General features: G+C 30.9%; 1 protein-coding gene across 9 annotated transcripts in view; it reads left to right on the forward strand.

The window, feature by feature from the left end:
* The window catches only part of mesh (sushi domain containing 2 mesh), a 49,313-nt gene that overhangs the window by 18,113 nt on the left and 16,456 nt on the right, over positions 1-14,744 (forward strand). The window lies entirely within an intron of this gene.

A 14,744-nucleotide genomic window follows, 5' to 3' on the forward strand; every position in this document is an offset into this window, starting at 1 on the left:
ATGGCAGGGACGGATCGTGAGCTCGAGTATGATAGACATTTTATTTTATTATATTACATATTGTTTATAAATGAATTATATTTTTATATTATTATAAATCATGTTTTTGAAAAAAATACATCGTAGTAATTTTAAAATTTCAAAATTACATTTCGCTTGCAGGTATAGTATGCTATGTAGGCTTTCTGTTTACGATATTCGATGTTGATTTTCCAGTTCAGCTTGGGGTCAAGCATGACTCCCAAATACTTCCCGCTAGAAGATAGATTGAGCATGTTACCATCTAGCGTCGGTACTTTGAACTGGGTTTTTTTTTTATTCCTATTTGTGAATCGCACAAGCTCGGCCTTATCTGGGTTTACGCTTAGCACGCTTTCCGTGGCTTCCGTTTTTCTTAAACAAATATTTGAAAAAACTTAAAAAATTAGTATTAGAATTTTAATTATTACCATTCCGTTGGAAGGATTTTTAAATATTTTTATGCAGATTTTTTAAGCTCAAACTGTTTTGTCATCTGAGGAAATTTTTTTCAAAAAAAACTATTTTTACTCATAAAAAACTCAATTTTTGGAGGTATTTTCAAATTGGTTCAGCTCACATAAATCTTAATATTTTGGTGCAAGTCTTCAAAAATAATTTGTTTTATAATCCTGGCGGAAAACCGCAACTTTTTTTTGGTGATGCATTCTAATGTACACACAATTCAGAATTTAAGACAAACATGGATTCATCAATTCCCCAGAAAAACAAGACTAAAAACAATATTTACAAACATGTATATGTGTGTAGTATGCACATAGTCATGAAATAAAGTTTCGTAATTTAATTTTAACAGTTGACAATCGTCCTAATTAAGGCAATTAGATATAAGAGAAGCCTTAAACCACACACGTACAGTGGCAAAAACACTTCATAGAACAAAAAGGACATTTGCATAAATGTTTTGTGATAGATGATATGTATGTATGTATGTATGCTTGTATGAAAAATAACTCCCTTATAAATCTGCTCGCTCTCGTGTTTTTACATAGGTATTTACGTAAAAATGTGAATGCTAATATTGGAGTGTGAAGCCAGTATATCGTCGATGTTTTTGCAAAACATACATATGCCCATATCTGTGGCATTTTATTAAAACAACTTATGTGACTTCAGGTTAGGTTTGACTTTGAATAAAAAAATAGTAAGTTACGACTTAAAAGTTTAATAATTTTAAGTTTACAGTAACATAGCATCCCTTAGTACACCTATGGCTAGTCAATCGTTGAGATATTGTGTAAGAACTCAGTGAAATATTGCTTTAAAAGGAAAATGGCTCATCTCGAGATAAGCTGCTTTAATAAAATGCCACAGATATACCAGATATGCCACAGATATACACACAGTATTGGACATATCTGTAGAAGTTATGTTTAATTATTTTGTTTTAAGAATTTTCAATTAAAATACCGTTGATTCTCAACAAAACACATATAAACGAAAGTGTAAAACTTATTAAGAGACTACAAAAAGTGCAACAAATTTTCACAACAATTTATTTTTATACGTAAATCAACGGTAATTTTTTGCCACTTGAAACTTGCACATTATTGGACTAGAATTCCAGCGCTTCTGGGATAAAAGTTTAAAATTTGAATAAAAATTTGTTGCATTTTTTGTAGTCTTTCAAAAAGTTTTAAACTTAGGTTTATGTGAGTTTTGCTAGAAAATGAACTGGATTTTAATTGAAAATTCTTGCTTTTCCACAATGAGTTTTTCATTTAAAATAGCTTTAAGCTCAATAAAAATTGTTGAAGAGAATTATGAAAAAAATTAATAAATAAATAAACATGAGTGGAAAACAATATCACTTTGAATTGGGGGTGCTATTGTATTGGCCAATACTATATAACTATATAAGTGTAAGTATTAAAAGGACGTTCTAAGGACGCCGAATTTCCGCTAAGCATTGAAATGCCAAAAGATGTATGCCATTTATTAAAATGCCATGTAGAAATGAACCTAAGGACTATTTTTTTCACATAAGACACGATAATTTTCTAATGCCCAAAATTGTCATTTGTAATTCTTGCCATTTAATGCCTAGTGGAAATTCAGCATTACTTTATGAATTTAAGCAAAAGCGTATATATCCAATAGACTTACATACATAATTTGTTTAAATAATTTTGTTTACTCTTTAAGTCCAGATCCAAGTGGATTTGTGGCTTTAAGCCGCTTTGCTCTCAAGTACATACTTACTTATTGTTTAAATCAACAACTTTCAGTTTCTGTGGTGTCAACAACAATTTGCTTTGTGTGTGTGCATACGTGTGTGTGTGCATAAGAATCACTAATGTTGGTTTTATCTAATGAATGCTGAAAGTTGAGTGGATAATTGCTTGTAACGGGTGATTTTTTAAGAGCTTGATACCTTTTTTTTTAAAAAAAACGCATAAAATTTGCAAAATCTCATCGGTTCTTTATTTGAAACGTTAGATTGGTCCATGACATTTACTTTTTGAAGATAATTTCATTTAAATGTTGACCGCGGCTGCGTCTTAGGTGGTCCATTCGGAAAGTCCAATTTTGGGCAACTTTTTCGAGCATTTCGGCCGGAATAGCCCGAATTTCTTCGGAAATGTTGTCTTCCAAAGCTGGAATAGTTGCTGGCTTATTTCTGTAGACTTTAGACTTGACGTAGCCCCACAAAAAATAGTCTAAAGGCGTCAAATCGCATGATCTTGGTGGCCAACTTACCGGTCCATTTCTTGAGATGAATTGTTCTCCGAAGTTTTCCCTCAAAATGGCCATAGAATCGCGAGCTGTGTGGCATGTAGCGCCATCTTGTTGAAACCACATGTCAACCAAGTTCAGTTCTTCCATTTTTGGCAACAAAAAGTTTGTTAGCATCGAACGATAGCGATCGCCATTCACCGTAACGTTGCGTCCAACAGCATCTTTGAAAAAATACGGTCCAATGATTCCACCAGCGTACAAACCACACCAAACAGTGCATTTTTCGGGATGCATGGGCAGTTCTTGAACGGCTTCTGGTTGCTCTTCACTCCAAATGCGGCAATTTTGCTTATTTACGAAGCCATTCAACCAGAAATGAGCCTCATCGCTGAACAAAATTTAAAGCGCGAAACACATTTCGAACCGAACACTGATTTTGGTAATAAAATTCAATGATTTGCAAGCGTTGCTCGTTAGTAAGTCTATTCATGATGAAATGTCAAAGCATACTGAGCATCTTTCTCTTTGACACCATGTCTGAAATCCCACGTGATCTGTCAAATACTAATGCATGAAAATCCTAACCTCAAAAAAATCACCCGTTATATTGGTCCCAGTTGAATGCGGGCGAATTTTAAACGAGTGTATTAGATTAACAAAGTAAATAAATATTACTCAAAAAAGGATCAGTCCAGCGCTTTCGTCTTGACCTGGAAGCTATGCCCAAGCCACAGCCGCTAAACTTAAACGTAGATTACTTGATATTATTAAGATCACATTCAAGTTAAAAACGGTAAATGAAATATTCGTTTTGATTGTTTTGAATTAAATTTAATAAATCAATATGAATTGAAAAATATTAATAGTTAGGAAATAGAGAAGCAGATCCACATTAACTTCAATCATATGTACCATCAGTTTTTAAATAGACATACATACATATGCCACGACATGTATCACTAGTGGGATTCAGTACAACGTTTGTTTTTTTTTTTTGTTTCCTTTCATACTGCAAAAATTTGTATTACTTTTTATATTAGCCTAGGTCCCCGCTATGTTGTATTCTTCTGCGTGTTCGTGCTCGTCCTCTAATTATCGTCTTCGAATTTGTGCATAATTTAGCTGAGACTTCTGAAACAGCTGGCAGGGTTGCCTAAATATAGTTAAAAAATAAATAAATCTCGTGCGTCTGATATTGTGATGCATACAAATTTCATGTGCCTTATGAATTAAGTTAAATTTGCTTTTTTATTGTAATATTTCATTTAGATTAGCTTACTTTAATTAAATTCTAATTTTCAAACATATGGAAACCCTATTTAAAATATTTTAAAAACAAATCTTTGTTAAACCTTTTTCGACTTACACACATATTGCGACACAAATTTAAATTGTATATGTTCAAGTTGAATTTCATTTCTAAAACATATGGCAACCCTCTTAAATAAAGTTCAGAAGAAAATATTTTTAACCCATTCCAATTTATACCCATTCCTTAATAACTCATTTGACTTATTAAATAATTTGAATAACTTGATTATTTTTACACAGGTGGAAACCCTCTTTAATGTTATAAATGCTCAAACTGAATATTTATTAATACACATTTTTTGACGCGCATATTTCCATATTTCATGTAATTTAATTTAATTCGACTTTTTAAACAGACTGTTTTCATTTTGTATGGAAAATAATTTATACCCATATAATTGAATAAAATAATAATAAATACTTAGAAGATATTAACCAATACTTTCCATATACCAAACGGAAGAAAAACACCTGAATTTTTGATTAAAGAAAAAAAAAAACAAAAACAAAATCATTCAAGCGGGTTTCGAGCATTTTGTTAATAAAAAAACTTGCTAATTTTTTCAACAATTTTTTGCCTTAAAATGCTCAATATTTGTTGAATTTATATAAGATTTTTACACGATAATATTTGAATTGCTCCAAAGAACTTATATACCGAAAATGAAAGTTATATCTGCAAATGATAAGTTGCTAGAGCTCTATAAAGGCTCAAAATTTACCCCAAAATAAGCCAATATTTACCGTTGAAACCGAATAAAATTACTTAAAAAAAAAAAAAATTTGTCGAAAGTCATGTAACTTTATCTTTGAAACGCTACACTTTTCTTTGAAATCGCTTTATTAGTTCTCGTGCAATAAGCGTTTTCGTGAAGCTCTAAAAATTACAACAACAACATTTGAGCAAGGCCTCCATATCGAAACGTAAGACGTTTTCTACGTCAAAACTTTTTCAAGAATTCGTGCGGTAAGTTTAGAGAAGTTGTATGCCAAATTGTAAGCCGATTATGACCAACTTTTTCGTCTAAGTTTATGGCGAACTTAGTAATACAGGGCGTATGGGTAACATAAAAATGTAGGAATTTCACCACTAATGTGGTCCAAACGTATGTATGTATATATTGGGAAAAAAGTTTTCCGCACCAGCCGCCATTACATACGACTTAAATATATAGATATATATTGACAGTTTTGGATGAATATATTAAGGTTTAACGACCGTTATAATGCCACAAAGTTTATCATTAGATGTTTCACAACCCTGCGTGCAACCTAGCTGACTCAGCTGCTGAATTCCAAAAAAAAAAATTTTAATGAACGTTAGAAAACTGAGCATTTATGTAAGTAGCGGCTCCTGTAGATAAGTGATTGACTGCCGAAATGTACATATCTGTACACACGTACAAATCGTGTGATCCGTGCTTTATGCCCAGTTTAATCAATTAATTTTTAAGTTATCAGGCGGTTAAAATTTAAAATAACAAAACTTTGTTAAGAAATTATTACTATTTTAAAATTTAACAGTCCGATAAATATGAAATCGGGCGGAAAAGTCTAATAAATACGTATTTGATTTAAATGTCGACCTATGCCAATACATACCATGTTTGTGAATGACATAAGTAAACTCAGTCTACAATTGCACTTAATCAATCTAATACAGATTAAACGCAACTTATGGCTAACAAATGGCAAGTTAAAAGCCGAAAAGGAAATTATGACCGGAAAATATATGTCGTAGCGTAAAACCATTTTACCAAAAACTGTGCGCTTAATTCAAAAAACATTTTATTAGTTAGCGAATTTCCGCCATCACACTCACTCAGTCAATGTTGGACAGTAACACTACTGGCATCAATTTTGTTGTCGTACATTCTCACATACTTAATTGGCAGAAAGTGCCATGTGCGCGTATACTACATAGAGTATTGTAAAGCATATGGGTCATTCCATACAATATTTACACCTAAATATTTTTTTTTTGGGGTGAAATATTTTTTTTTACATTACCTTATCGAAAAAAAGAAGACACCTATTTTTTATTTCGTTTTGATATTCAAAAATCTCGAAAAAAAATTTCCGAAATTTTGAACTCACGGTGAAATAGCTTTTTCCAATTGTTTTCAATTAATAAACTATTTGTCGGAGAAAATCATTTAAGGTATCAATCTATGAGAGTGTGGAATAGATTAAAATAAAAAAATTTCGCATTCAAAAATCGCATTTTTTAATTTTTTATTTTTTTATTGACTTCACTCTAATATAAACTTTAAGTACGCAGGTATGAAAAAACTCATAACTTCTACAGTTTTGGTGTTTGCATTCTCAAATTGGTTGAAAAAAATAAAAATCAAACATGACAAAGTTAATAAAGAAAAAAATAAAAAATAAAAATGCGATTTTTTAATGCAAAAGTTTTATTATTTTAATCTGTGTCACACTCTCATAGAAAGCCGAGGTAATTACGCACATTTTCATACCTTAACTGATTGTCTGCAACAAATAGTTTATTAACTGCAAACAATTAAAAAAAGATATTTCGACGGGAGTTCAAAATTTTGGGAAGTTTTTTTCGAGATTTTCGAATATCATGAAAAAATAAAAAAGGCATCTTCTTTTTTTCGATAAATAATGTAAAAAATATTTTTCACCCAAAAACAAAAAATATTGAGGTGTAAATATTGTATGGAATGACCTATATGTAGAAGTAGTCACATTTTTGGATGCATGTCTGTATGTATCAAACTTCGCTTTCCACTCTGGCATCAAAACAAAATCAGTATTTTTTTGTCGCCACAGCTGAAAGCAGAGACAAGCGAGCAAACATGTGCGCAGTGGGAAAAGGCGGAAATTAAATAGAAAGGATGAGGATAACAAAAACAATGCAAGTAATTTTCTCACTACGATCGCAACCGTAGAAACCATTGTTTTTACAAATTATTTGATTTTCATGCGACTTTTCGAAGTATGCTGCAAGCGACTATGTTTTTTATTGGGTTTTATTTTGTTTGTGAGAAAATAAATCCTATGAAATTATGATTTTGCCAACTGCAATAATATTACTTGCATGCAATGTGCAAACTGGAAATATTTATAAATTGCCGTAACTTTTGTTGTATAAAATTTTTCTTAAAGAAATGCCTTTGCATTTTAACTATATTTGTGATAAGCAAATGCTATGAGAATAAATTAGATTGCTCGAATCTCTTCGAAATGTTACTGCATACTGATTAGTAAGGTATCAAAAACTCAATACCGTTAACACAAAAAGCCATTAAAAGTTTAAACAGTTACAAACATACGAGGCCTTCAGAGTCACTTTTTGTTTCCATGTATTTACTATGGGCGGATGTGAAATTTTTGAGTGAATTTTTTTTCGGGAAAAACTCAGGATAAGGCAGATTTAATCGGCTTTTTCTTAATTTGAAAATGGAACCGGATTTTTTCCAATCGATATTCTTTCAAATAACTTATAAACCGGGTTTCGAAAAGAGGCGAAAAATCGAATACCCAAGCTTACATAAATACTTTAAATAAATAAGTTAACTTTTAGCAGATGCAAATAATGTATGAAGGTGACAGATAGGTTTGCAGAAACATCCCAATTTATTTGTTCATAAATATATGTATATTTTACATTCACAACTATGGATATAAAAAGTATTGTGTTGTATTGAGAGCGAATCCCAGTTACATATTAACATGAATTCATTGTAACAAATTACTTTTTTTTTTTAAAGCTAATACTCTGTTAATTTACAAACTTTGTTTAACATACAAACTAATAAAAAAGTTTTAAAGAAGAGAAACAAAAGATTGGGTACTAATATGAATAAACGCCAACTGCATACTGTATATAAGACTTTTATGTAATTAATTAAATCTATGACAAATTCCAGTAATCCAGCAAAAAGCAATTTTAATTTATCTACTTACACACATACATATGTAGCAAATATTTTACGTATGTCAAATATGCCATCTGTGTTCTTACAAAATGCAACGCTCTAAGCTTTTATAAATCCACGCAATTTGAATGCCTAACAAATTTACAACTATGTATTTACATACATATACATGTATTTATACATAAATATATAGCACAGTTGCTGACTGCAGCTCTGACAGGGCTTAAATACGCGAACCTAATAAAGTTATAAAGATACATTTTTAGCATTTTTTCAGTAGTGCCATTTTAAGTTATTTGGTTATGGCATTCATAAAGCAAACTAGTATTTTTCATGGCAAATGTTACTTACTATGGTTGAGGGTTGCGAGATTTTGAATTAATAATAATAATAATAACAATAATAATAATAAATTGGCATTTACAAAATAGTAAAAAAAAGGTGAAATTTCGTAATAAGCAAAAAATTGTAAAAATACGTTACTACAACAAATAGCTTAACAATGTAAAACTTCGTCTCGCCCAAAATTAATTATTGAAACATTTGGTCCAACGCTTTCTCACACAATTCACGTTCTCGTTTGGTTTCGGGGTCGTGAGAACGCATATCCTCCATTGCCACTGAAGAAGTTTTTGTGGCAACAATGATCCGGTTCGATGGTGAATCGTCCTTGAATCTGTATAGTATAGCTGGTGGAAATTTCAAAATGCGGTAATCATTGGCTCACAGAAATCCAATATAAAATTACAATTGCATTTGTAGGCATTTATCAAGAATTGTCTTTATTCGGCTTCGTCGACGTAAAGCACGGACCACAATGGTTATGATGGTTGATGTAACGGTGCGGTAATTTGACTTTTATTCCTCGTGTCTCCGAATGACTTCACTTGACGATTTTTACCAATAACTCTACTCCAGAGCCACCTTGCTTCTAAAATATTGCAAAAACTGCGATTTTTTGACATTTTGCCCTTCGCTCCCCTAGTTACAGTTTTGCAAAATAATTCAATGAATATCCTCATGCATGTGCAGTAGACTGCCCCCAGAAAGATTCATTTGGTCATTAAAAGGTGACCTGCGAAAAAATTAAAAAATCGGATAACGGAAAGACGTGCTTCAAAGGCCCTAAAGTACAGCAAATTCATGGAATTTTTCACAAAGCGGGCAATATTTTGCCTATAAGTCAGTGGGAAATTTGATATATATTAATAACACTTGATTGAGTGTTGTCTCCCGATGTCAAAAATAGCTACAGTATTTTGAACCTCCCCATCTTTTAGAGTTATTGAGTTTTTTTTGGGTAAAAGCCATAAGGTCTTTTGAAAAATTCAACATGGCGTCTAAAATATGGCATCTAAACAAATCGTAATCTAGATTTTGCTTTAAAAATTTTGGGCCACCGGAGTACCCAACTCCAAAAGAGGAAAAGTTCCCTTCAACTTTGGCATTTGAATATGCTACGCATTTTTATCAGAAATTGTTGACAAATAGTTGACGAAAATAGTAACACTGCAAAATATGATCGCACTTTTTGCTAATTATTTAAAATAATTTTTTTTTAAGTTTGTATATAAAACATGTGGGAAACTAAATTCTCTAAAAATTTCCATACAACCGTTTTTTTTTCNTTTTTTGCGAAAAATGCAAAATCAACTTGCAAATCGCGAAAACCCAAAAAAACTTCTGAATTCCTAGAAACTTCAATAACTTTAAAAGTTGAGGAGGTTTAAAAATAGGTCAGCACATATTTGACATCGGGGGGCAAAACTACATCAAGTGCCATTAAAATATATTAAATTTCCAAGTTGCCAGTTGAGTCAGTGGCAACTTTGTGAAAAGTTGCCTGAAAATGCTAAACTTTAGAGCCTTTCGAGGCACGTTTTTCCGTTGTCCGATTTAATAAACTTTTCGCAGGGCTGACTCAGTATTAGAAGAATATGTATCTACATACACCTCGGTGAATTGCATGTGACTTTTCTCAGAGTTTTGCTAAATTATATCCCCAATTAAATACAATATGCTGAATACTCTAAATAAAACAATGATATTCTTGGTTGTTACGAATGACTTTACATAAAACCGCAATCTTAAAAAAACAGTCTCGTTAGTATTTTTCCATTTAAAGAGAAAATTGTGGTGAAAAAGAAATTTTGGCGGACGTTAGAAATATGGTCTGTTAACTGTTTTATTTGAAAAATTTTGATTTGTGATTGTTTTTGATTTAGGCTGCCTATTAGAGCGCGCAATTAAAAATTTGTACGTACATTTAAACAAAACAAAAAAAAAAATATCCCCCGTTTCATTTATTTTCTAATCAGAAAATATATAGAGGTCGCTCAAAGCGTTCAAGTTTCGTAAAAATGGTATGGAATTCGTGAAAACTAATATTTTTTCGGTCTGAAAACTCTGTTTCCCTTCTGGAGACTTCCAGAAATAAATTTTTCGAAAGTTTTCGTATTTCTTCGTGTTTTATTATTTTTTTAATTGTTGGGTGCTTTTAGGATTCGTCATGTTTTGAATTAGTTTCTGCATGACTCTTCATGATAAATCGTTCTGTTCAGAGATATTACTGTTTCATGTTGAAATTTGAATTTTTGCATTTTGCGAAGGGCAAAAAATATAAGGCAAAATTATAATAAATTTTCCGCCCGTGTTTTCTGTTCAATAAATACAAGTCCAAAGAAAGCAAATTTGTTTTAACATTTTATTATAAAAGGCATAATCGGTATAATCTGTATCCCTTCTCTCAACACTTTCATTATTATTCTCTAAATCATAATTTAAGCGAAGTATTTAGTACAAAAAATATGTAACAAGTATAAATATGCAAGAAAAAAAAATGTATGCGTTGTAATAAATTTCTGTTGTGCAAAATATATTTACATACATATACAGATTTACAATACCCAAAGGTAATCGTGCTTTCCAACAAAATATATTTCAATTATACCGCCTGCATATGGCGACAAAATTTGAATTTTTAGAAAACAATAATTTACAACGAATCTAACTGATTTGAATGCAATCAGTTTACCAAAATCTACAAAGTTGCTGAAAATATCCAGGATATATTCACATGAGAGCGCACCGATAAGTTATGCGTGCGAAAATTGTGCAATGAGGCGTCAATAGAACTTATATTTTGCATAAACCAATACATACATACATACATATATGCCTACATATGTATGTGTATGTACATGCACATTGTGCAAAATCCAACACAGTGAGATAAGTTCTCCTCTTTAAACGATTACGCCCAGCAGTGCGGTTTCGTTATTATTTCGCGTAAATAAATATGCACAAACTTAATAAAACTTACATATGCCACAGTCACTTTTTTGACCTAATACAACAATATGATTTATGATGATGATGGCAGCAGCAAACAAATAAAATATTCTTAGCATGTAAACGAGGAATATGGATTGGAAAAAAAAAACAAAAAAAAAAACAAAAAAAAATGTATGTGTGTGCCTTTTACTATCTATTTGCAGTCGAATTTGTTATACTAAATATTTTAGTATTTTTATTCGATTAGTGCAAAAACTAGAACGATATGTGTGTTTATTTTAGCCTATTCTTGTTCAAATGTTGGTACAGTGAAACCTGTGTTGAAGGCACAATACCGAAACGTCTTCCTAAGGAATAAGTGTGGAGAAACTGTTCTTAAGATTAAGAAGTGTCTGGGTACCCGAAAAATATCGAGGCAATTGGTAAGAATATTGGCGTTACCGAATCTTTTCGCTTGGCCTTATTCAATTTTGCCTTCAAAAAAACATTTATTTTTTTATCTATACATGGCAAATCTGGCAAACTGTCTTTTATCTGACGACAGTCTTTCGAAAGATGAACATTTTTCATGGGACAAAATTGTTAAATCTGGCAACTATGTGGAAAACTCTTTTCTGTGTTTCTTTAGGGGTTTTCTGTTTGTATTTTGGCAGTAAATTTTCTAAAAATTTAAATAAAATAAAAAATTAATACTTTTCTTCTTAAAAAAAAAAAAAAAAAAAATAGAAATTAAAAAAAAAAATATTAAAGCAAAGACAAACTTAATAGATAGAATCAGTTTCTAAAATCTAAATGAAATTAAAAATTATGTTATTTTTAATACAATAAAATCTAATAAAATAAAAATTATAAAGAAAAAATGAGTTCCGAACAATTAATATAAATAAGAAATATATTTTATTTTCAAAATAATATAATCTAAAAATTAAAAAAAAACAACAAAAATTAACTAAAAAAAAGTTGCTAAAAATTTAGTAAAGGTATAGTAAAATGTTTGCAATATTGACACCAAAGATTTTGGGCTGATTTTATTTTTTCGCCGAGTTATTTGCAAACAAGTTTTTATGCAGGTTTTTACACTTTTTGGAATATTTCAGCAACCATTCATTTGGAACCTATGATTTTTTGACAGAACTTATTTGTAAAATTTCGATTGTTGTTTTATAAAAAAAACTTATTTTTTTAATCAACTGAATTTTTTTACCAACTTCTCATATACCTAGGAAAAGAACTCAAAAAGCATTATTTGCGCTAAACATGCACTTTTACTTTCATAAAAAAATATGCAGGTGTACATACGCACACCAAGCATGTATAGCGGTGAGAACACATACATACATACATAGTACTTGTATATCCGTACAAATCGCGTGCTGTGCTATTGATGCACGATTGAGAGAATACAAAGGTTGCGCCGATCTCGGACCGCTATTCCTCTCTTAACGAATTTGACGGAATCGTTGTTTGCATGACGTCACACTTGTGCAACTTGTTTACGTTTTCCTTGCAACATTTTTTCTTCTTCTTCCATTCTTGTTAACGTTTTGGCAATTCTCTCTCGCAATTGCACCAGTGTGACGTCACACAAAAGTCATTCTCAAAAATCCTCTCTGATCGGCGCAATCTTGTATTCTATCATTCTTGCTATTGATGGAAATTCGACATTTGAAAGCACATTTATATGAACAAATCTCCGGAACCGAGTGCTCTTGTGTCACTTACCTTTAAACACATTTTTTTACTGTAATTTTACTTTTCATAAACAACTTAGGTCATTTTGTTAACAAATGTAACGAGTTCTTATAACTTACTTATGGCGATTTCGTTTTTATTAAAAAATGTCGCCTTTTGATTGCCCTTTTCTCTTTTATTGTTCGATTCTAAATTAAAGGCAAAGGGTGAGAAAATTGTGTGTTCATTTCTCAAAATGTAAGGCAAATAAGGCACCTTTTCTGCCCTTTGAAGCTTTGCCAGGGGAGATGATTGCCCTGAAAATCAGACGGTTGCTTAAAATGATAATATGATGAAATGCGTGATCTGGACAAGGACAAGAAGGTAAAACATGGCAAAACGTAAACATTGGGGAAATGCGACTAGTCAGTTAATCGAACGAGATGATTAATCGATACCTGATTAATCGATTAATCAAAGCGTACTTTTTTGATTAACCAGAGTGATTAATTTCTCGATTAATTACATTTCAATTAAACAGAATCTAATTAATTGTATTAATCAGAAAATTGATTAATCATTAAGAAACCTGAATAATTGATTAAAAAAAATTATACCTGCAGCCATGTATGTATTTTTTGCCATTTCAATAAGCATAGTACTAATGTGCTCTTTTGGGATTATATCTTTGTTAATAAGAAAAATATTGTGGTTGTTCAGACTTGCTTGGTTATCAGGTTATCTGGTTAATAATTATTATTTTTAGTGTATTTTATTATTGTTAACTGAATAAAAAATACAAGTACATAACCGGATGACCAGGCAAGTGTGAACAACCACATTTTATGCTATGAGCAAAGTTACTCAGATTTCAATTATTCTTTTTTTATGAGTAAACGGTAATTACTCAGGATCTGATTAATCAGAATCTAATTAATCAGAATCTGATTAACCACGTTTTTGATGAATTAGGATTACGATTAATTAAAAAATTATTTAATCGGTTAATCGCACATCTCTAGTAAATACAATATTGAGAAATGCGTTAGGTGTTGAGAAAAATATGTACTCCTCATTGGAAATAAAATGTAACAGTTTGAAATCTGTCACCCGTAATTATCAAAAATGTAACATTTCAAGTTTTTGTCCGTTTTGAACTTTAAGTAATTACTAAATTGTTCTTATTTATTTATGTATATAAATACATATTAATTACACATGAAAGATAAAAATAAGACCACTTATGAACAGCTGCATGCCTTTGAAAATATTGAAAATATAACAAATATAATATAAAATAAAAAATTCTAAATACATAAAATAATTTTTGTCTAAAATACGGCCACGAATTTGTATATGTCTATGTAGGGATTTTCAGACCTTGGCGCAGTGCGGCTAACGAATTTTTAAATATTTACTCCTAAATGACATTTTCAATGGATATTAAGCGAAAATTAGTTTTTCGTAAAATTTTTAGGAAACTGATAGTGGACCACCCTCTTATGTCAAATATTTGTATCTCGAAAACCACTTCAACAATCTGTATCAAATTTGATATACACATTGCGCCTGATCTTCTTAGGTAGTGTCCTTAAAATTTTTGAAATCGGAAAAAAACCACGACGCCCTAGAAGTATCGCTATTATTGCGTTTTCAAAAATTATCGTTTTCTACTTATAACTCTTTAGGCAATTGAGGAAAATGAATCACACAAAAATTTAATGTTTTCTCGATGGATTTCAATTTGATGTATAAGTTATTTGTTATGTTCAACTTAAAAAATTTACTTTTTGTTAACGTTGAATAGCACAGCTCCGGAGATTTGCCCATATGTGTGGCTGT

Source organism: Rhagoletis zephyria, unplaced genomic scaffold (assembly GCF_001687245.7).
Source record: "Rhagoletis zephyria isolate East Lansing unplaced genomic scaffold, Rhagoletis_zephyria_1.1 Rzeph_scaffold_04479, whole genome shotgun sequence".
Taxonomy (NCBI): Eukaryota; Metazoa; Arthropoda; class Insecta; order Diptera; family Tephritidae; genus Rhagoletis; species Rhagoletis zephyria.